This window comes from Schistocerca nitens, unplaced genomic scaffold (assembly GCF_023898315.1).
Source record: "Schistocerca nitens isolate TAMUIC-IGC-003100 unplaced genomic scaffold, iqSchNite1.1 HiC_scaffold_96, whole genome shotgun sequence".
Lineage (NCBI taxonomy): Eukaryota > Metazoa > Arthropoda > Insecta > Orthoptera > Acrididae > Schistocerca > Schistocerca nitens.
Window position 1 is genome coordinate 18,102 of NW_026045641.1, and position 16,015 is coordinate 34,116.

Sequence of the window (16,015 nt, forward strand, 5' to 3'; positions counted from 1 at the left end):
CCGCTCTCTGGTGCGGCGGCATTACGTGTTGATAATGAATTGGTAGTGCCACCCGCAGCCTGCGGAACATGAGTGAAAAATCAAGAGGGCACCGTAATTTCAAACACTGAGTCACAATCGTCACTGCAGCGACAGCAAGGCAAAACTTTAAAAATTGCCGTGACCAGGATTCGAAACCTGGGTTATTGCGGCCACAACGCAATGTCCTAACCACTAGACGATCACGGCCACGGAGGCACCGCCGACGGCAGTTCTCGCGACTGCAAGTGGCGATGAACAGCAAAGCTCGGCCCACACACCACTGTGTCTCCCCACAGCTGTGCCAGACGCGGTCTCCATTATATGTATACTGGCAAACGAACGTGTCTGCGCTGTAAGGACACTAAGCAGTGTGGTTAGCTGCATTCAACCCCCGTGGCAATGTCTTGCAGTCCTCCAACTCTGTTGACCACAGGTATGTGCCTCAATAAGAGGTGGACAGACGTCGCATCGCTCTCGCCGTCACTTGTGACCGCGAATCGTACTTAACGTAATTTTCTGCAAGCGTCAGCGGAGCGTCAGTCGAGCTAAGTCGGGCCAAGTCGCATAAGAGGAGCAACAAAATGCGCATTTCCGGTACCGGGAATCGAACCCGGGCCTCCTGGGTGAGAGCCAGGCATCCTAGCCACTAGACCACACCGGATAACGACGCAAGCGCTCCTCCAGCGAACGCAGCAAACAGTACACACGCTACTTGACGACAACGGCCAAAATTTAGCGTTTCCACTTTGTAGAACGGCATGCTCGGGACGCATTTCGTGGAGACGAACGCCAGCAATCGTGACACCAGACTGCGCCTGTGAATCCTGTCGTTGCACCACGCACTGTGCTGCTACGACAATTTAAGAAGGAGACGCTCACGGCTTGCTGCGCTGTTCCCTTCGCGGGTAATCAGTGCTCCTGCTTTCGAGACAGAAAACATTGGCAGCGGTGGGATTCGAACCCACGCCTCCGAAGAGACTGGTGCCTGAAACCAGCGCCTTAGACCGCTCGGCCACGCTACCTACGTGGCACGGCGGTCACAGGAGCTGCGTTCTACCCCACGAGAAAACATCGCAATGGCACAAAAAACGAGAAAAAGCTGGCAGCGGTGGGATTCGAACCCACGCCTCCGAAGAGACTGGTGCCTTAAACCAGCGCCTTAGACCGCTCGGCCACGCTACCTGTGCCGGTGTTCTTCGCTTTTGTAGAAACAGTGCACGACACAGCTTCCTGTTCTGCTGCGACTGGCTGCTCATCCATTGCACCTCAAACAACTGCCATTTTCGAATAGAGATTAACTACACAGGCAGCTGCCCGCTCTCTGGTGCGGCGGCATTACGTGTTGATAATGAATTGGTAGTGCCACCCGCAGCCTGCGGAACATGAGTGAAAAATCAAGAGGGCACCGTAATTTCAAACACTGAGTCACAATCGTCACTGCAGCGACAGCAAGGCAAAACTTTAAAAATTGCCGTGACCAGGATTCGAACCTGGGTTATTGCGGCCACAACGCATTGTCCTAACCACTAGACGATCACGGCCACGGAGGCACCGCCGACGGCAGTTCTCGCGACTGCAAGTGGCGATGAACAGCAAAGCTCGGCCCACACACCACTGTGTTTCCCCACAGCTGTGCCAGACGCGGTCTCCATTATATGTATACTGGCAAACGAACGTGTCTGCGCTGTAAGGACACTAAGCAGTGTGGTTAGCTGCATTCAACCCCCGTGGCAATGTCTTGCAGTCCTCCAACTCTGTTGACCACAGGTATGTGCCTCAATAAGAGGTGGACAGACGTCGCATCGCTCTCGCCGTCACTTGTGACCGCGAATCGTACTTAACGTAATTTTCTGCAAGCGTCAGCGGAGCGTCAGTCGAGCTAAGTCGGGCCAAGTCGCATAAGAGGAGCAACAAAATGCGCATTTCCGGTACCGGGAATCGAACCCGGGCCTCCTGGGTGAGAGCCAGGCATCCTAGCCACTAGACCACACCGGATAACGACGCAAGCGCTCCTCCAGCGAACGCAGCAAACAGTACACACGCTACTTGACGACAACGGCCAAAATTTAGCGTTTCCACTTTGTAGAACGGCATGCTCGGGACGCATTTCGTGGAGACGAACGCCAGCAATCGTGACACCAGACTGCGCCTGTGAATCCTGTCGTTGCACCACGCACTGTGCTGCTACGACAATTTAAGAAGGAGACGCTCACGGCTTGCTGCGCTGTTCCCTTCGCGGGTAATCAGTGCTCCTGCTTTCGAGACAGAAAACATTGGCAGCGGTGGGATTCGAACCCACGCCTCCGAAGAGACTGGTGCCTGAAACCAGCGCCTTAGACCGCTCGGCCACGCTACCTACGTGGCACGGCGGTCACAGGAGCTGCGTTCTACCCCACGAGAAAACATCGCAATGGCACAAAAAACGAGAAAAAGCTGGCAGCGGTGGGATTCGAACCCACGCCTCCGAAGAGACTGGTGCCTTAAACCAGCGCCTTAGACCGCTCGGCCACGCTACCTGTGCCGGTGTTCTTCGCTTTTGTAGAAACAGTGCACGACACAGCTTCCTGTTCTGCTGCGACTGGCTGCTCATCCATTGCACCTCAAACAACTGCCATTTTCGAATAGAGATTAACTACACAGGCAGCTGCCCGCTCTCTGGTGCGGCGGCATTACGTGTTGATAATGAATTGGTAGTGCCACCCGCAGCCTGCGGAACATGAGTGAAAAATCAAGAGGGCACCGTAATTTCAAACACTGAGTCACAATCGTCACTGCAGCGACAGCAAGGCAAAACTTTAAAAATTGCCGTGACCAGGATTCGAAACCTGGGTTATTGCGGCCACAACGCAATGTCCTAACCACTAGACGATCACGGCCACGGAGGCACCGCCGACGGCAGTTCTCGCGACTGCAAGTGGCGATGAACAGCAAAGCTCGGCCCACACACCACTGTGTCTCCCCACAGCTGTGCCAGACGCGGTCTCCATTATATGTATACTGGCAAACGAACGTGTCTGCGCTGTAAGGACACTAAGCAGTGTGGTTAGCTGCATTCAACCCCCGTGGCAATGTCTTGCAGTCCTCCAACTCTGTTGACCACAGGTATGTGCCTCAATAAGAGGTGGACAGACGTCGCATCGCTCTCGCCGTCACTTGTGACCGCGAATCGTACTTAACGTAATTTTCTGCAAGCGTCAGCGGAGCGTCAGTCGAGCTAAGTCGGGCCAAGTCGCATAAGAGGAGCAACAAAATGCGCATTTCCGGTACCGGGAATCGAACCCGGGCCTCCTGGGTGAGAGCCAGGCATCCTAGCCACTAGACCACACCGGATAACGACGCAAGCGCTCCTCCAGCGAACGCAGCAAACAGTACACACGCTACTTGACGACAACGGCCAAAATTTAGCGTTTCCACTTTGTAGAACGGCATGCTCGGGACGCATTTCGTGGAGACGAACGCCAGCAATCGTGACACCAGACTGCGCCTGTGAATCCTGTCGTTGCACCACGCACTGTGCTGCTACGACAATTTAAGAAGGAGACGCTCACGGCTTGCTGCGCTGTTCCCTTCGCGGGTAATCAGTGCTCCTGCTTTCGAGACAGAAAACATTGGCAGCGGTGGGATTCGAACCCACGCCTCCGAAGAGACTGGTGCCTGAAACCAGCGCCTTAGACCGCTCGGCCACGCTACCTACGTGGCACGGCGGTCACAGGAGCTGCGTTCTACCCCACGAGAAAACATCGCAATGGCACAAAAAACGAGAAAAAGCTGGCAGCGGTGGGATTCGAACCCACGCCTCCGAAGAGACTGGTGCCTTAAACCAGCGCCTTAGACCGCTCGGCCACGCTACCTGTGCCGGTGTTCTTCGCTTTTGTAGAAACAGTGCACGACACAGCTTCCTGTTCTGCTGCGACTGGCTGCTCATCCATTGCACCTCAAACAACTGCCATTTTCGAATAGAGATTAACTACACAGGCAGCTGCCCGCTCTCTGGTGCGGCGGCATTACGTGTTGATAATGAATTGGTAGTGCCACCCGCAGCCTGCGGAACATGAGTGAAAAATCAAGAGGGCACCGTAATTTCAAACACTGAGTCACAATCGTCACTGCAGCGACAGCAAGGCAAAACTTTAAAAATTGCCGTGACCAGGATTCGAAACCTGGGTTATTGCGGCCACAACGCAATGTCCTAACCACTAGACGATCACGGCCACGGAGGCACCGCCGACGGCAGTTCTCGCGACTGCAAGTGGCGATGAACAGCAAAGCTCGGCCCACACACCACTGTGTCTCCCCACAGCTGTGCCAGACGCGGTCTCCATTATATGTATACTGGCAAACGAACGTGTCTGCGCTGTAAGGACACTAAGCAGTGTGGTTAGCTGCATTCAACCCCCGTGGCAATGTCTTGCAGTCCTCCAACTCTGTTGACCACAGGTATGTGCCTCAATAAGAGGTGGACAGACGTCGCATCGCTCTCGCCGTCACTTGTGACCGCGAATCGTACTTAACGTAATTTTCTGCAAGCGTCAGCGGAGCGTCAGTCGAGCTAAGTCGGGCCAAGTCGCATAAGAGGAGCAACAAAATGCGCATTTCCGGTACCGGGAATCGAACCCGGGCCTCCTGGGTGAGAGCCAGGCATCCTAGCCACTAGACCACACCGGATAACGACGCAAGCGCTCCTCCAGCGAACGCAGCAAACAGTACACACGCTACTTGACGACAACGGCCAAAATTTAGCGTTTCCACTTTGTAGAACGGCATGCTCGGGACGCATTTCGTGGAGACGAACGCCAGCAATCGTGACACCAGACTGCGCCTGTGAATCCTGTCGTTGCACCACGCACTGTGCTGCTACGACAATTTAAGAAGGAGACGCTCACGGCTTGCTGCGCTGTTCCCTTCGCGGGTAATCAGTGCTCCTGCTTTCGAGACAGAAAACATTGGCAGCGGTGGGATTCGAACCCACGCCTCCGAAGAGACTGGTGCCTGAAACCAGCGCCTTAGACCGCTCGGCCACGCTACCTACGTGGCACGGCGGTCACAGGAGCTGCGTTCTACCCCACGAGAAAACATCGCAATGGCACAAAAAACGAGAAAAAGCTGGCAGCGGTGGGATTCGAACCCACGCCTCCGAAGAGACTGGTGCCTTAAACCAGCGCCTTAGACCGCTCGGCCACGCTACCTGTGCCGGTGTTCTTCGCTTTTGTAGAAACAGTGCACGACACAGCTTCCTGTTCTGCTGCGACTGGCTGCTCATCCATTGCACCTCAAACAACTGCCATTTTCGAATAGAGATTAACTACACAGGCAGCTGCCCGCTCTCTGGTGCGGCGGCATTACGTGTTGATAATGAATTGGTAGTGCCACCCGCAGCCTGCGGAACATGAGTGAAAAATCAAGAGGGCACCGTAATTTCAAACACTGAGTCACAATCGTCACTGCAGCGACAGCAAGGCAAAACTTTAAAAATTGCCGTGACCAGGATTCGAACCTGGGTTATTGCGGCCACAACGCATTGTCCTAACCACTAGACGATCACGGCCACGGAGGCACCGCCGACGGCAGTTCTCGCGACTGCAAGTGGCGATGAACAGCAAAGCTCGGCCCACACACCACTGTGTTTCCCCACAGCTGTGCCAGACGCGGTCTCCATTATATGTATACTGGCAAACGAACGTGTCTGCGCTGTAAGGACACTAAGCAGTGTGGTTAGCTGCATTCAACCCCCGTGGCAATGTCTTGCAGTCCTCCAACTCTGTTGACCACAGGTATGTGCCTCAATAAGAGGTGGACAGACGTCGCATCGCTCTCGCCGTCACTTGTGACCGCGAATCGTACTTAACGTAATTTTCTGCAAGCGTCAGCGGAGCGTCAGTCGAGCTAAGTCGGGCCAAGTCGCATAAGAGGAGCAACAAAATGCGCATTTCCGGTACCGGGAATCGAACCCGGGCCTCCTGGGTGAGAGCCAGGCATCCTAGCCACTAGACCACACCGGATAACGACGCAAGCGCTCCTCCAGCGAACGCAGCAAACAGTACACACGCTACTTGACGACAACGGCCAAAATTTAGCGTTTCCACTTTGTAGAACGGCATGCTCGGGACGCATTTCGTGGAGACGAACGCCAGCAATCGTGACACCAGACTGCGCCTGTGAATCCTGTCGTTGCACCACGCACTGTGCTGCTACGACAATTTAAGAAAGAGACGCTCACGGCTTGCTGCGCTGTTCCCTTCGCGGGTAATCAGTGCTCCTGCTTTCGAGACAGAAAACATTGGCAGCGGTGGGATTCGAACCCACGCCTCCGAAGAGACTGGTGCCTGAAACCAGCGCCTTAGACCGCTCGGCCACGCTACCTACGTGGCACGGCGGTCACAGGAGCTGCGTTCTACCCCACGAGAAAACATCGCAATGGCACAAAAAACGAGAAAAAGCTGGCAGCGGTGGGATTCGAACCCACGCCTCCGAAGAGACTGGTGCCTTAAACCAGCGCCTTAGACCGCTCGGCCACGCTACCTGTGCCGGTGTTCTTCGCTTTTGTAGAAACAGTGCACGACACAGCTTCCTGTTCTGCTGCGACTGGCTGCTCATCCATTGCACCTCAAACAACTGCCATTTTCGAATAGAGATTAACTACACAGGCAGCTGCCCGCTCTCTGGTGCGGCGGCATTACGTGTTGATAATGAATTGGTAGTGCCACCCGCAGCCTGCGGAACATGAGTGAAAAATCAAGAGGGCACCGTAATTTCAAACACTGAGTCACAATCGTCACTGCAGCGACAGCAAGGCAAAACTTTAAAAATTGCCGTGACCAGGATTCGAAACCTGGGTTATTGCGGCCACAACGCAATGTCCTAACCACTAGACGATCACGGCCACGGAGGCACCGCCGACGGCAGTTCTCGCGACTGCAAGTGGCGATGAACAGCAAAGCTCGGCCCACACACCACTGTGTCTCCCCACAGCTGTGCCAGACGCGGTCTCCATTATATGTATACTGGCAAACGAACGTGTCTGCGCTGTAAGGACACTAAGCAGTGTGGTTAGCTGCATTCAACCCCCGTGGCAATGTCTTGCAGTCCTCCAACTCTGTTGACCACAGGTATGTGCCTCAATAAGAGGTGGACAGACGTCGCATCGCTCTCGCCGTCACTTGTGACCGCGAATCGTACTTAACGTAATTTTCTGCAAGCGTCAGCGGAGCGTCAGTCGAGCTAAGTCGGGCCAAGTCGCATAAGAGGAGCAACAAAATGCGCATTTCCGGTACCGGGAATCGAACCCGGGCCTCCTGGGTGAGAGCCAGGCATCCTAGCCACTAGACCACACCGGATAACGACGCAAGCGCTCCTCCAGCGAACGCAGCAAACAGTACACACGCTACTTGACGACAACGGCCAAAATTTAGCGTTTCCACTTTGTAGAACGGCATGCTCGGGACGCATTTCGTGGAGACGAACGCCAGCAATCGTGACACCAGACTGCGCCTGTGAATCCTGTCGTTGCACCACGCACTGTGCTGCTACGACAATTTAAGAAGGAGACGCTCACGGCTTGCTGCGCTGTTCCCTTCGCGGGTAATCAGTGCTCCTGCTTTCGAGACAGAAAACATTGGCAGCGGTGGGATTCGAACCCACGCCTCCGAAGAGACTGGTGCCTGAAACCAGCGCCTTAGACCGCTCGGCCACGCTACCTACGTGGCACGGCGGTCACAGGAGCTGCGTTCTACCCCACGAGAAAACATCGCAATGGCACAAAAAACGAGAAAAAGCTGGCAGCGGTGGGATTCGAACCCACGCCTCCGAAGAGACTGGTGCCTTAAACCAGCGCCTTAGACCGCTCGGCCACGCTACCTGTGCCGGTGTTCTTCGCTTTTGTAGAAACAGTGCACGACACAGCTTCCTGTTCTGCTGCGACTGGCTGCTCATCCATTGCACCTCAAACAACTGCCATTTTCGAATAGAGATTAACTACACAGGCAGCTGCCCGCTCTCTGGTGCGGCGGCATTACGTGTTGATAATGAATTGGTAGTGCCACCCGCAGCCTGCGGAACATGAGTGAAAAATCAAGAGGGCACCGTAATTTCAAACACTGAGTCACAATCGTCACTGCAGCGACAGCAAGGCAAAACTTTAAAAATTGCCGTGACCAGGATTCGAAACCTGGGTTATTGCGGCCACAACGCAATGTCCTAACCACTAGACGATCACGGCCACGGAGGCACCGCCGACGGCAGTTCTCGCGACTGCAAGTGGCGATGAACAGCAAAGCTCGGCCCACACACCACTGTGTCTCCCCACAGCTGTGCCAGACGCGGTCTCCATTATATGTATACTGGCAAACGAACGTGTCTGCGCTGTAAGGACACTAAGCAGTGTGGTTAGCTGCATTCAACCCCCGTGGCAATGTCTTGCAGTCCTCCAACTCTGTTGACCACAGGTATGTGCCTCAATAAGAGGTGGACAGACGTCGCATCGCTCTCGCCGTCACTTGTGACCGCGAATCGTACTTAACGTAATTTTCTGCAAGCGTCAGCGGAGCGTCAGTCGAGCTAAGTCGGGCCAAGTCGCATAAGAGGAGCAACAAAATGCGCATTTCCGGTACCGGGAATCGAACCCGGGCCTCCTGGGTGAGAGCCAGGCATCCTAGCCACTAGACCACACCGGATAACGACGCAAGCGCTCCTCCAGCGAACGCAGCAAACAGTACACACGCTACTTGACGACAACGGCCAAAATTTAGCGTTTCCACTTTGTAGAACGGCATGCTCGGGACGCATTTCGTGGAGACGAACGCCAGCAATCGTGACACCAGACTGCGCCTGTGAATCCTGTCGTTGCACCACGCACTGTGCTGCTACGACAATTTAAGAAGGAGACGCTCACGGCTTGCTGCGCTGTTCCCTTCGCGGGTAATCAGTGCTCCTGCTTTCGAGACAGAAAACATTGGCAGCGGTGGGATTCGAACCCACGCCTCCGAAGAGACTGGTGCCTGAAACCAGCGCCTTAGACCGCTCGGCCACGCTACCTACGTGGCACGGCGGTCACAGGAGCTGCGTTCTACCCCACGAGAAAACATCGCAATGGCACAAAAAACGAGAAAAAGCTGGCAGCGGTGGGATTCGAACCCACGCCTCCGAAGAGACTGGTGCCTTAAACCAGCGCCTTAGACCGCTCGGCCACGCTACCTGTGCCGGTGTTCTTCGCTTTTGTAGAAACAGTGCACGACACAGCTTCCTGTTCTGCTGCGACTGGCTGCTCATCCATTGCACCTCAAACAACTGCCATTTTCGAATAGAGATTAACTACACAGGCAGCTGCCCGCTCTCTGGTGCGGCGGCATTACGTGTTGATAATGAATTGGTAGTGCCACCCGCAGCCTGCGGAACATGAGTGAAAAATCAAGAGGGCACCGTAATTTCAAACACTGAGTCACAATCGTCACTGCAGCGACAGCAAGGCAAAACTTTAAAAATTGCCGTGACCAGGATTCGAAACCTGGGTTATTGCGGCCACAACGCAATGTCCTAACCACTAGACGATCACGGCCACGGAGGCACCGCCGACGGCAGTTCTCGCGACTGCAAGTGGCGATGAACAGCAAAGCTCGGCCCACACACCACTGTGTCTCCCCACAGCTGTGCCAGACGCGGTCTCCATTATATGTATACTGGCAAACGAACGTGTCTGCGCTGTAAGGACACTAAGCAGTGTGGTTAGCTGCATTCAACCCCCGTGGCAATGTCTTGCAGTCCTCCAACTCTGTTGACCACAGGTATGTGCCTCAATAAGAGGTGGACAGACGTCGCATCGCTCTCGCCGTCACTTGTGACCGCGAATCGTACTTAACGTAATTTTCTGCAAGCGTCAGCGGAGCGTCAGTCGAGCTAAGTCGGGCCAAGTCGCATAAGAGGAGCAACAAAATGCGCATTTCCGGTACCGGGAATCGAACCCGGGCCTCCTGGGTGAGAGCCAGGCATCCTAGCCACTAGACCACACCGGATAACGACGCAAGCGCTCCTCCAGCGAACGCAGCAAACAGTACACACGCTACTTGACGACAACGGCCAAAATTTAGCGTTTCCACTTTGTAGAACGGCATGCTCGGGACGCATTTCGTGGAGACGAACGCCAGCAATCGTGACACCAGACTGCGCCTGTGAATCCTGTCGTTGCACCACGCACTGTGCTGCTACGACAATTTAAGAAGGAGACGCTCACGGCTTGCTGCGCTGTTCCCTTCGCGGGTAATCAGTGCTCCTGCTTTCGAGACAGAAAACATTGGCAGCGGTGGGATTCGAACCCACGCCTCCGAAGAGACTGGTGCCTGAAACCAGCGCCTTAGACCGCTCGGCCACGCTACCTACGTGGCACGGCGGTCACAGGAGCTGCGTTCTACCCCACGAGAAAACATCGCAATGGCACAAAAAACGAGAAAAAGCTGGCAGCGGTGGGATTCGAACCCACGCCTCCGAAGAGACTGGTGCCTTAAACCAGCGCCTTAGACCGCTCGGCCACGCTACCTGTGCCGGTGTTCTTCGCTTTTGTAGAAACAGTGCACGACACAGCTTCCTGTTCTGCTGCGACTGGCTGCTCATCCATTGCACCTCAAACAACTGCCATTTTCGAATAGAGATTAACTACACAGGCAGCTGCCCGCTCTCTGGTGCGGCGGCATTACGTGTTGATAATGAATTGGTAGTGCCACCCGCAGCCTGCGGAACATGAGTGAAAAATCAAGAGGGCACCGTAATTTCAAACACTGAGTCACAATCGTCACTGCAGCGACAGCAAGGCAAAACTTTAAAAATTGCCGTGACCAGGATTCGAAACCTGGGTTATTGCGGCCACAACGCAATGTCCTAACCACTAGACGATCACGGCCACGGAGGCACCGCCGACGGCAGTTCTCGCGACTGCAAGTGGCGATGAACAGCAAAGCTCGGCCCACACACCACTGTGTCTCCCCACAGCTGTGCCAGACGCGGTCTCCATTATATGTATACTGGCAAACGAACGTGTCTGCGCTGTAAGGACACTAAGCAGTGTGGTTAGCTGCATTCAACCCCCGTGGCAATGTCTTGCAGTCCTCCAACTCTGTTGACCACAGGTATGTGCCTCAATAAGAGGTGGACAGACGTCGCATCGCTCTCGCCGTCACTTGTGACCGCGAATCGTACTTAACGTAATTTTCTGCAAGCGTCAGCGGAGCGTCAGTCGAGCTAAGTCGGGCCAAGTCGCATAAGAGGAGCAACAAAATGCGCATTTCCGGTACCGGGAATCGAACCCGGGCCTCCTGGGTGAGAGCCAGGCATCCTAGCCACTAGACCACACCGGATAACGACGCAAGCGCTCCTCCAGCGAACGCAGCAAACAGTACACACGCTACTTGACGACAACGGCCAAAATTTAGCGTTTCCACTTTGTAGAACGGCATGCTCGGGACGCATTTCGTGGAGACGAACGCCAGCAATCGTGACACCAGACTGCGCCTGTGAATCCTGTCGTTGCACCACGCACTGTGCTGCTACGACAATTTAAGAAAGAGACGCTCACGGCTTGCTGCGCTGTTCCCTTCGCGGGTAATCAGTGCTCCTGCTTTCGAGACAGAAAACATTGGCAGCGGTGGGATTCGAACCCACGCCTCCGAAGAGACTGGTGCCTGAAACCAGCGCCTTAGACCGCTCGGCCACGCTACCTACGTGGCACGGCGGTCACAGGAGCTGCGTTCTACCCCACGAGAAAACATCGCAATGGCACAAAAAACGAGAAAAAGCTGGCAGCGGTGGGATTCGAACCCACGCCTCCGAAGAGACTGGTGCCTTAAACCAGCGCCTTAGACCGCTCGGCCACGCTACCTGTGCCGGTGTTCTTCGCTTTTGTAGAAACAGTGCACGACACAGCTTCCTGTTCTGCTGCGACTGGCTGCTCATCCATTGCACCTCAAACAACTGCCATTTTCGAATAGAGATTAACTACACAGGCAGCTGCCCGCTCTCTGGTGCGGCGGCATTACGTGTTGATAATGAATTGGTAGTGCCACCCGCAGCCTGCGGAACATGAGTGAAAAATCAAGAGGGCACCGTAATTTCAAACACTGAGTCACAATCGTCACTGCAGCGACAGCAAGGCAAAACTTTAAAAATTGCCGTGACCAGGATTCGAAACCTGGGTTATTGCGGCCACAACGCAATGTCCTAACCACTAGACGATCACGGCCACGGAGGCACCGCCGACGGCAGTTCTCGCGACTGCAAGTGGCGATGAACAGCAAAGCTCGGCCCACACACCACTGTGTCTCCCCACAGCTGTGCCAGACGCGGTCTCCATTATATGTATACTGGCAAACGAACGTGTCTGCGCTGTAAGGACACTAAGCAGTGTGGTTAGCTGCATTCAACCCCCGTGGCAATGTCTTGCAGTCCTCCAACTCTGTTGACCACAGGTATGTGCCTCAATAAGAGGTGGACAGACGTCGCATCGCTCTCGCCGTCACTTGTGACCGCGAATCGTACTTAACGTAATTTTCTGCAAGCGTCAGCGGAGCGTCAGTCGAGCTAAGTCGGGCCAAGTCGCATAAGAGGAGCAACAAAATGCGCATTTCCGGTACCGGGAATCGAACCCGGGCCTCCTGGGTGAGAGCCAGGCATCCTAGCCACTAGACCACACCGGATAACGACGCAAGCGCTCCTCCAGCGAACGCAGCAAACAGTACACACGCTACTTGACGACAACGGCCAAAATTTAGCGTTTCCACTTTGTAGAACGGCATGCTCGGGACGCATTTCGTGGAGACGAACGCCAGCAATCGTGACACCAGACTGCGCCTGTGAATCCTGTCGTTGCACCACGCACTGTGCTGCTACGACAATTTAAGAAGGAGACGCTCACGGCTTGCTGCGCTGTTCCCTTCGCGGGTAATCAGTGCTCCTGCTTTCGAGACAGAAAACATTGGCAGCGGTGGGATTCGAACCCACGCCTCCGAAGAGACTGGTGCCTGAAACCAGCGCCTTAGACCGCTCGGCCACGCTACCTACGTGGCACGGCGGTCACAGGAGCTGCGTTCTACCCCACGAGAAAACATCGCAATGGCACAAAAAACGAGAAAAAGCTGGCAGCGGTGGGATTCGAACCCACGCCTCCGAAGAGACTGGTGCCTTAAACCAGCGCCTTAGACCGCTCGGCCACGCTACCTGTGCCGGTGTTCTTCGCTTTTGTAGAAACAGTGCACGACACAGCTTCCTGTTCTGCTGCGACTGGCTGCTCATCCATTGCACCTCAAACAACTGCCATTTTCGAATAGAGATTAACTACACAGGCAGCTGCCCGCTCTCTGGTGCGGCGGCATTACGTGTTGATAATGAATTGGTAGTGCCACCCGCAGCCTGCGGAACATGAGTGAAAAATCAAGAGGGCACCGTAATTTCAAACACTGAGTCACAATCGTCACTGCAGCGACAGCAAGGCAAAACTTTAAAAATTGCCGTGACGAGGATTCGAAACCTGGGTTATTGCGGCCACAACGCAATGTCCTAACCACTAGACGATCACGGCCACGGAGGCACCGCCGACGGCAGTTCTCGCGACTGCAAGTGGCGATGAACAGCAAAGCTCGGCCCACACACCACTGTGTCTCCCCACAGCTGTGCCAGACGCGGTCTCCATTATATGTATACTGGCAAACGAACGTGTCTGCGCTGTAAGGACACTAAGCAGTGTGGTTAGCTGCATTCAACCCCCGTGGCAATGTCTTGCAGTCCTCCAACTCTGTTGACCACAGGTATGTGCCTCAATAAGAGGTGGACAGACGTCGCATCGCTCTCGCCGTCACTTGTGACCGCGAATCGTACTTAACGTAATTTTCTGCAAGCGTCAGCGGAGCGTCAGTCGAGCTAAGTCGGGCCAAGTCGCATAAGAGGAGCAACAAAATGCGCATTTCCGGTACCGGGAATCGAACCCGGGCCTCCTGGGTGAGAGCCAGGCATCCTAGCCACTAGACCACACCGGATAACGACGCAAGCGCTCCTCCAGCGAACGCAGCAAACAGTACACACGCTACTTGACGACAACGGCCAAAATTTAGCGTTTCCACTTTGTAGAACGGCATGCTCGGGACGCATTTCGTGGAGACGAACGCCAGCAATCGTGACACCAGACTGCGCCTGTGAATCCTGTCGTTGCACCACGCACTGTGCTGCTACGACAATTTAAGAAAGAGACGCTCACGGCTTGCTGCGCTGTTCCCTTCGCGGGTAATCAGTGCTCCTGCTTTCGAGACAGAAAACATTGGCAGCGGTGGGATTCGAACCCACGCCTCCGAAGAGACTGGTGCCTGAAACCAGCGCCTTAGACCGCTCGGCCACGCTACCTACGTGGCACGGCGGTCACAGGAGCTGCGTTCTACCCCACGAGAAAACATCGCAATGGCACAAAAAACGAGAAAAAGCTGGCAGCGGTGGGATTCGAACCCACGCCTCCGAAGAGACTGGTGCCTTAAACCAGCGCCTTAGACCGCTCGGCCACGCTACCTGTGCCGGTGTTCTTCGCTTTTGTAGAAACAGTGCACGACACAGCTTCCTGTTCTGCTGCGACTGGCTGCTCATCCATTGCACCTCAAACAACTGCCATTTTCGAATAGAGATTAACTACACAGGCAGCTGCCCGCTCTCTGGTGCGGCGGCATTACGTGTTGATAATGAATTGGTAGTGCCACCCGCAGCCTGCGGAACATGAGTGAAAAATCAAGAGGGCACCGTAATTTCAAACACTGAGTCACAATCGTCACTGCAGCGACAGCAAGGCAAAACTTTAAAAATTGCCGTGACCAGGATTCGAAACCTGGGTTATTGCGGCCACAACGCAATGTCCTAACCACTAGACGATCACGGCCACGGAGGCACCGCCGACGGCAGTTCTCGCGACTGCAAGTGGCGATGAACAGCAAAGCTCGGCCCACACACCACTGTGTCTCCCCACAGCTGTGCCAGACGCGGTCTCCATTATATGTATACTGGCAAACGAACGTGTCTGCGCTGTAAGGACACTAAGCAGTGTGGTTAGCTGCATTCAACCCCCGTGGCAATGTCTTGCAGTCCTCCAACTCTGTTGACCACAGGTATGTGCCTCAATAAGAGGTGGACAGACGTCGCATCGCTCTCGCCGTCACTTGTGACCGCGAATCGTACTTAACGTAATTTTCTGCAAGCGTCAGCGGAGCGTCAGTCGAGCTAAGTCGGGCCAAGTCGCATAAGAGGAGCAACAAAATGCGCATTTCCGGTACCGGGAATCGAACCCGGGCCTCCTGGGTGAGAGCCAGGCATCCTAGCCACTAGACCACACCGGATAACGACGCAAGCGCTCCTCCAGCGAACGCAGCAAACAGTACACACGCTACTTGACGACAACGGCCAAAATTTAGCGTTTCCACTTTGTAGAACGGCATGCTCGGGACGCATTTCGTGGAGACGAACGCCAGCAATCGTGACACCAGACTGCGCCTGTGAATCCTGTCGTTGCACCACGCACTGTGCTGCTACGACAATTTAAGAAAGAGACGCTCACGGCTTGCTGCGCTGTTCCCTTCGCGGGTAATCAGTGCTCCTGCTTTCGAGACAGAAAACATTGGCAGCGGTGGGATTCGAACCCACGCCTCCGAAGAGACTGGTGCCTGAAACCAGCGCCTTAGACCGCTCGGCCACGCTACCTACGTGGCACGGCGGTCACAGGAGCTGCGTTCTACCCCACGAGAAAACATCGCAATGGCACAAAAAACGAGAAAAAGCTGGCAGCGGTGGGATTCGAACCCACGCCTCCGAAGAGACTGGTGCCTTAAACCAGCGCCTTAGACCGCTCGGCCACGCTACCTGTGCCGGTGTTCTTCGCTTTTGTAGAAACAGTGCACGACACAGCTTCCTGTTCTGCTGCGACTGGCTGCTCATCCATTGCACCTCAAACAACTGCCATTTTCGAATAGAGATTAACTACACAGGCAGC

At 54.8% G+C, this 16,015-nt stretch overlaps 47 non-coding genes across 47 annotated transcripts; all 47 read right to left on the reverse strand.

Annotated features, from left to right (window-relative positions):
• Positions 1-155: 155 nt before the first annotated feature.
• Trnah-gug (transfer RNA histidin (anticodon GUG)) lies at positions 156-228 on the reverse strand. Its single transcript has one exon. It is a non-coding gene; the product is annotated as a tRNA-His (tRNA).
• Positions 229-610: 382 nt separating this feature from the next.
• On the reverse strand, positions 611-682 carry Trnae-cuc (transfer RNA glutamic acid (anticodon CUC)). Its single transcript has one exon. It is a non-coding gene; the product is annotated as a tRNA-Glu (tRNA).
• A 279-nt stretch (positions 683-961) lies between these two features.
• Positions 962-1,043, reverse strand: Trnal-cag (transfer RNA leucine (anticodon CAG)). Its single transcript has one exon. It is a non-coding gene; the product is annotated as a tRNA-Leu (tRNA).
• Positions 1,044-1,121: 78 nt separating this feature from the next.
• Trnal-aag (transfer RNA leucine (anticodon AAG)) lies at positions 1,122-1,203 on the reverse strand. The gene has a single exon. It is a non-coding gene; the product is annotated as a tRNA-Leu (tRNA).
• A 287-nt stretch (positions 1,204-1,490) lies between these two features.
• On the reverse strand, positions 1,491-1,562 carry Trnah-gug (transfer RNA histidin (anticodon GUG)). Its single transcript has one exon. It is a non-coding gene; the product is annotated as a tRNA-His (tRNA).
• A 382-nt stretch (positions 1,563-1,944) lies between these two features.
• On the reverse strand, positions 1,945-2,016 carry Trnae-cuc (transfer RNA glutamic acid (anticodon CUC)). Its single transcript has one exon. It is a non-coding gene; the product is annotated as a tRNA-Glu (tRNA).
• A 279-nt stretch (positions 2,017-2,295) lies between these two features.
• On the reverse strand, positions 2,296-2,377 carry Trnal-cag (transfer RNA leucine (anticodon CAG)). The gene has a single exon. It is a non-coding gene; the product is annotated as a tRNA-Leu (tRNA).
• Positions 2,378-2,455: 78 nt separating this feature from the next.
• Positions 2,456-2,537, reverse strand: Trnal-aag (transfer RNA leucine (anticodon AAG)). Its single transcript has one exon. It is a non-coding gene; the product is annotated as a tRNA-Leu (tRNA).
• A 287-nt stretch (positions 2,538-2,824) lies between these two features.
• Positions 2,825-2,897, reverse strand: Trnah-gug (transfer RNA histidin (anticodon GUG)). Its single transcript has one exon. It is a non-coding gene; the product is annotated as a tRNA-His (tRNA).
• A 382-nt stretch (positions 2,898-3,279) lies between these two features.
• On the reverse strand, positions 3,280-3,351 carry Trnae-cuc (transfer RNA glutamic acid (anticodon CUC)). The gene has a single exon. It is a non-coding gene; the product is annotated as a tRNA-Glu (tRNA).
• A 279-nt stretch (positions 3,352-3,630) lies between these two features.
• Trnal-cag (transfer RNA leucine (anticodon CAG)) lies at positions 3,631-3,712 on the reverse strand. Its single transcript has one exon. It is a non-coding gene; the product is annotated as a tRNA-Leu (tRNA).
• Positions 3,713-3,790: 78 nt separating this feature from the next.
• Positions 3,791-3,872, reverse strand: Trnal-aag (transfer RNA leucine (anticodon AAG)). The gene has a single exon. It is a non-coding gene; the product is annotated as a tRNA-Leu (tRNA).
• Positions 3,873-4,159: 287 nt separating this feature from the next.
• On the reverse strand, positions 4,160-4,232 carry Trnah-gug (transfer RNA histidin (anticodon GUG)). Its single transcript has one exon. It is a non-coding gene; the product is annotated as a tRNA-His (tRNA).
• Positions 4,233-4,614: 382 nt separating this feature from the next.
• Trnae-cuc (transfer RNA glutamic acid (anticodon CUC)) lies at positions 4,615-4,686 on the reverse strand. The gene has a single exon. It is a non-coding gene; the product is annotated as a tRNA-Glu (tRNA).
• Positions 4,687-4,965: 279 nt separating this feature from the next.
• Trnal-cag (transfer RNA leucine (anticodon CAG)) lies at positions 4,966-5,047 on the reverse strand. Its single transcript has one exon. It is a non-coding gene; the product is annotated as a tRNA-Leu (tRNA).
• A 78-nt stretch (positions 5,048-5,125) lies between these two features.
• Trnal-aag (transfer RNA leucine (anticodon AAG)) lies at positions 5,126-5,207 on the reverse strand. The gene has a single exon. It is a non-coding gene; the product is annotated as a tRNA-Leu (tRNA).
• A 287-nt stretch (positions 5,208-5,494) lies between these two features.
• Trnah-gug (transfer RNA histidin (anticodon GUG)) lies at positions 5,495-5,566 on the reverse strand. The gene has a single exon. It is a non-coding gene; the product is annotated as a tRNA-His (tRNA).
• A 382-nt stretch (positions 5,567-5,948) lies between these two features.
• Positions 5,949-6,020, reverse strand: Trnae-cuc (transfer RNA glutamic acid (anticodon CUC)). The gene has a single exon. It is a non-coding gene; the product is annotated as a tRNA-Glu (tRNA).
• Positions 6,021-6,299: 279 nt separating this feature from the next.
• Trnal-cag (transfer RNA leucine (anticodon CAG)) lies at positions 6,300-6,381 on the reverse strand. Its single transcript has one exon. It is a non-coding gene; the product is annotated as a tRNA-Leu (tRNA).
• A 78-nt stretch (positions 6,382-6,459) lies between these two features.
• Positions 6,460-6,541, reverse strand: Trnal-aag (transfer RNA leucine (anticodon AAG)). The gene has a single exon. It is a non-coding gene; the product is annotated as a tRNA-Leu (tRNA).
• A 287-nt stretch (positions 6,542-6,828) lies between these two features.
• On the reverse strand, positions 6,829-6,901 carry Trnah-gug (transfer RNA histidin (anticodon GUG)). Its single transcript has one exon. It is a non-coding gene; the product is annotated as a tRNA-His (tRNA).
• A 382-nt stretch (positions 6,902-7,283) lies between these two features.
• On the reverse strand, positions 7,284-7,355 carry Trnae-cuc (transfer RNA glutamic acid (anticodon CUC)). The gene has a single exon. It is a non-coding gene; the product is annotated as a tRNA-Glu (tRNA).
• A 279-nt stretch (positions 7,356-7,634) lies between these two features.
• Positions 7,635-7,716, reverse strand: Trnal-cag (transfer RNA leucine (anticodon CAG)). Its single transcript has one exon. It is a non-coding gene; the product is annotated as a tRNA-Leu (tRNA).
• A 78-nt stretch (positions 7,717-7,794) lies between these two features.
• Positions 7,795-7,876, reverse strand: Trnal-aag (transfer RNA leucine (anticodon AAG)). Its single transcript has one exon. It is a non-coding gene; the product is annotated as a tRNA-Leu (tRNA).
• A 287-nt stretch (positions 7,877-8,163) lies between these two features.
• On the reverse strand, positions 8,164-8,236 carry Trnah-gug (transfer RNA histidin (anticodon GUG)). Its single transcript has one exon. It is a non-coding gene; the product is annotated as a tRNA-His (tRNA).
• Positions 8,237-8,618: 382 nt separating this feature from the next.
• On the reverse strand, positions 8,619-8,690 carry Trnae-cuc (transfer RNA glutamic acid (anticodon CUC)). The gene has a single exon. It is a non-coding gene; the product is annotated as a tRNA-Glu (tRNA).
• Positions 8,691-8,969: 279 nt separating this feature from the next.
• Trnal-cag (transfer RNA leucine (anticodon CAG)) lies at positions 8,970-9,051 on the reverse strand. Its single transcript has one exon. It is a non-coding gene; the product is annotated as a tRNA-Leu (tRNA).
• A 78-nt stretch (positions 9,052-9,129) lies between these two features.
• On the reverse strand, positions 9,130-9,211 carry Trnal-aag (transfer RNA leucine (anticodon AAG)). Its single transcript has one exon. It is a non-coding gene; the product is annotated as a tRNA-Leu (tRNA).
• A 287-nt stretch (positions 9,212-9,498) lies between these two features.
• Trnah-gug (transfer RNA histidin (anticodon GUG)) lies at positions 9,499-9,571 on the reverse strand. The gene has a single exon. It is a non-coding gene; the product is annotated as a tRNA-His (tRNA).
• Positions 9,572-9,953: 382 nt separating this feature from the next.
• On the reverse strand, positions 9,954-10,025 carry Trnae-cuc (transfer RNA glutamic acid (anticodon CUC)). The gene has a single exon. It is a non-coding gene; the product is annotated as a tRNA-Glu (tRNA).
• A 279-nt stretch (positions 10,026-10,304) lies between these two features.
• On the reverse strand, positions 10,305-10,386 carry Trnal-cag (transfer RNA leucine (anticodon CAG)). The gene has a single exon. It is a non-coding gene; the product is annotated as a tRNA-Leu (tRNA).
• Positions 10,387-10,464: 78 nt separating this feature from the next.
• Positions 10,465-10,546, reverse strand: Trnal-aag (transfer RNA leucine (anticodon AAG)). Its single transcript has one exon. It is a non-coding gene; the product is annotated as a tRNA-Leu (tRNA).
• A 287-nt stretch (positions 10,547-10,833) lies between these two features.
• Trnah-gug (transfer RNA histidin (anticodon GUG)) lies at positions 10,834-10,906 on the reverse strand. Its single transcript has one exon. It is a non-coding gene; the product is annotated as a tRNA-His (tRNA).
• A 382-nt stretch (positions 10,907-11,288) lies between these two features.
• Trnae-cuc (transfer RNA glutamic acid (anticodon CUC)) lies at positions 11,289-11,360 on the reverse strand. Its single transcript has one exon. It is a non-coding gene; the product is annotated as a tRNA-Glu (tRNA).
• Positions 11,361-11,639: 279 nt separating this feature from the next.
• On the reverse strand, positions 11,640-11,721 carry Trnal-cag (transfer RNA leucine (anticodon CAG)). Its single transcript has one exon. It is a non-coding gene; the product is annotated as a tRNA-Leu (tRNA).
• A 78-nt stretch (positions 11,722-11,799) lies between these two features.
• Trnal-aag (transfer RNA leucine (anticodon AAG)) lies at positions 11,800-11,881 on the reverse strand. The gene has a single exon. It is a non-coding gene; the product is annotated as a tRNA-Leu (tRNA).
• A 287-nt stretch (positions 11,882-12,168) lies between these two features.
• Positions 12,169-12,241, reverse strand: Trnah-gug (transfer RNA histidin (anticodon GUG)). Its single transcript has one exon. It is a non-coding gene; the product is annotated as a tRNA-His (tRNA).
• A 382-nt stretch (positions 12,242-12,623) lies between these two features.
• Positions 12,624-12,695, reverse strand: Trnae-cuc (transfer RNA glutamic acid (anticodon CUC)). Its single transcript has one exon. It is a non-coding gene; the product is annotated as a tRNA-Glu (tRNA).
• Positions 12,696-12,974: 279 nt separating this feature from the next.
• Positions 12,975-13,056, reverse strand: Trnal-cag (transfer RNA leucine (anticodon CAG)). Its single transcript has one exon. It is a non-coding gene; the product is annotated as a tRNA-Leu (tRNA).
• Positions 13,057-13,134: 78 nt separating this feature from the next.
• Trnal-aag (transfer RNA leucine (anticodon AAG)) lies at positions 13,135-13,216 on the reverse strand. Its single transcript has one exon. It is a non-coding gene; the product is annotated as a tRNA-Leu (tRNA).
• Positions 13,217-13,958: 742 nt separating this feature from the next.
• Positions 13,959-14,030, reverse strand: Trnae-cuc (transfer RNA glutamic acid (anticodon CUC)). Its single transcript has one exon. It is a non-coding gene; the product is annotated as a tRNA-Glu (tRNA).
• Positions 14,031-14,309: 279 nt separating this feature from the next.
• Trnal-cag (transfer RNA leucine (anticodon CAG)) lies at positions 14,310-14,391 on the reverse strand. The gene has a single exon. It is a non-coding gene; the product is annotated as a tRNA-Leu (tRNA).
• Positions 14,392-14,469: 78 nt separating this feature from the next.
• Positions 14,470-14,551, reverse strand: Trnal-aag (transfer RNA leucine (anticodon AAG)). The gene has a single exon. It is a non-coding gene; the product is annotated as a tRNA-Leu (tRNA).
• A 287-nt stretch (positions 14,552-14,838) lies between these two features.
• Positions 14,839-14,911, reverse strand: Trnah-gug (transfer RNA histidin (anticodon GUG)). The gene has a single exon. It is a non-coding gene; the product is annotated as a tRNA-His (tRNA).
• Positions 14,912-15,293: 382 nt separating this feature from the next.
• Positions 15,294-15,365, reverse strand: Trnae-cuc (transfer RNA glutamic acid (anticodon CUC)). Its single transcript has one exon. It is a non-coding gene; the product is annotated as a tRNA-Glu (tRNA).
• A 279-nt stretch (positions 15,366-15,644) lies between these two features.
• Trnal-cag (transfer RNA leucine (anticodon CAG)) lies at positions 15,645-15,726 on the reverse strand. The gene has a single exon. It is a non-coding gene; the product is annotated as a tRNA-Leu (tRNA).
• A 78-nt stretch (positions 15,727-15,804) lies between these two features.
• Positions 15,805-15,886, reverse strand: Trnal-aag (transfer RNA leucine (anticodon AAG)). The gene has a single exon. It is a non-coding gene; the product is annotated as a tRNA-Leu (tRNA).
• Between the last annotated feature and the right edge of the window lie 129 nt (positions 15,887-16,015).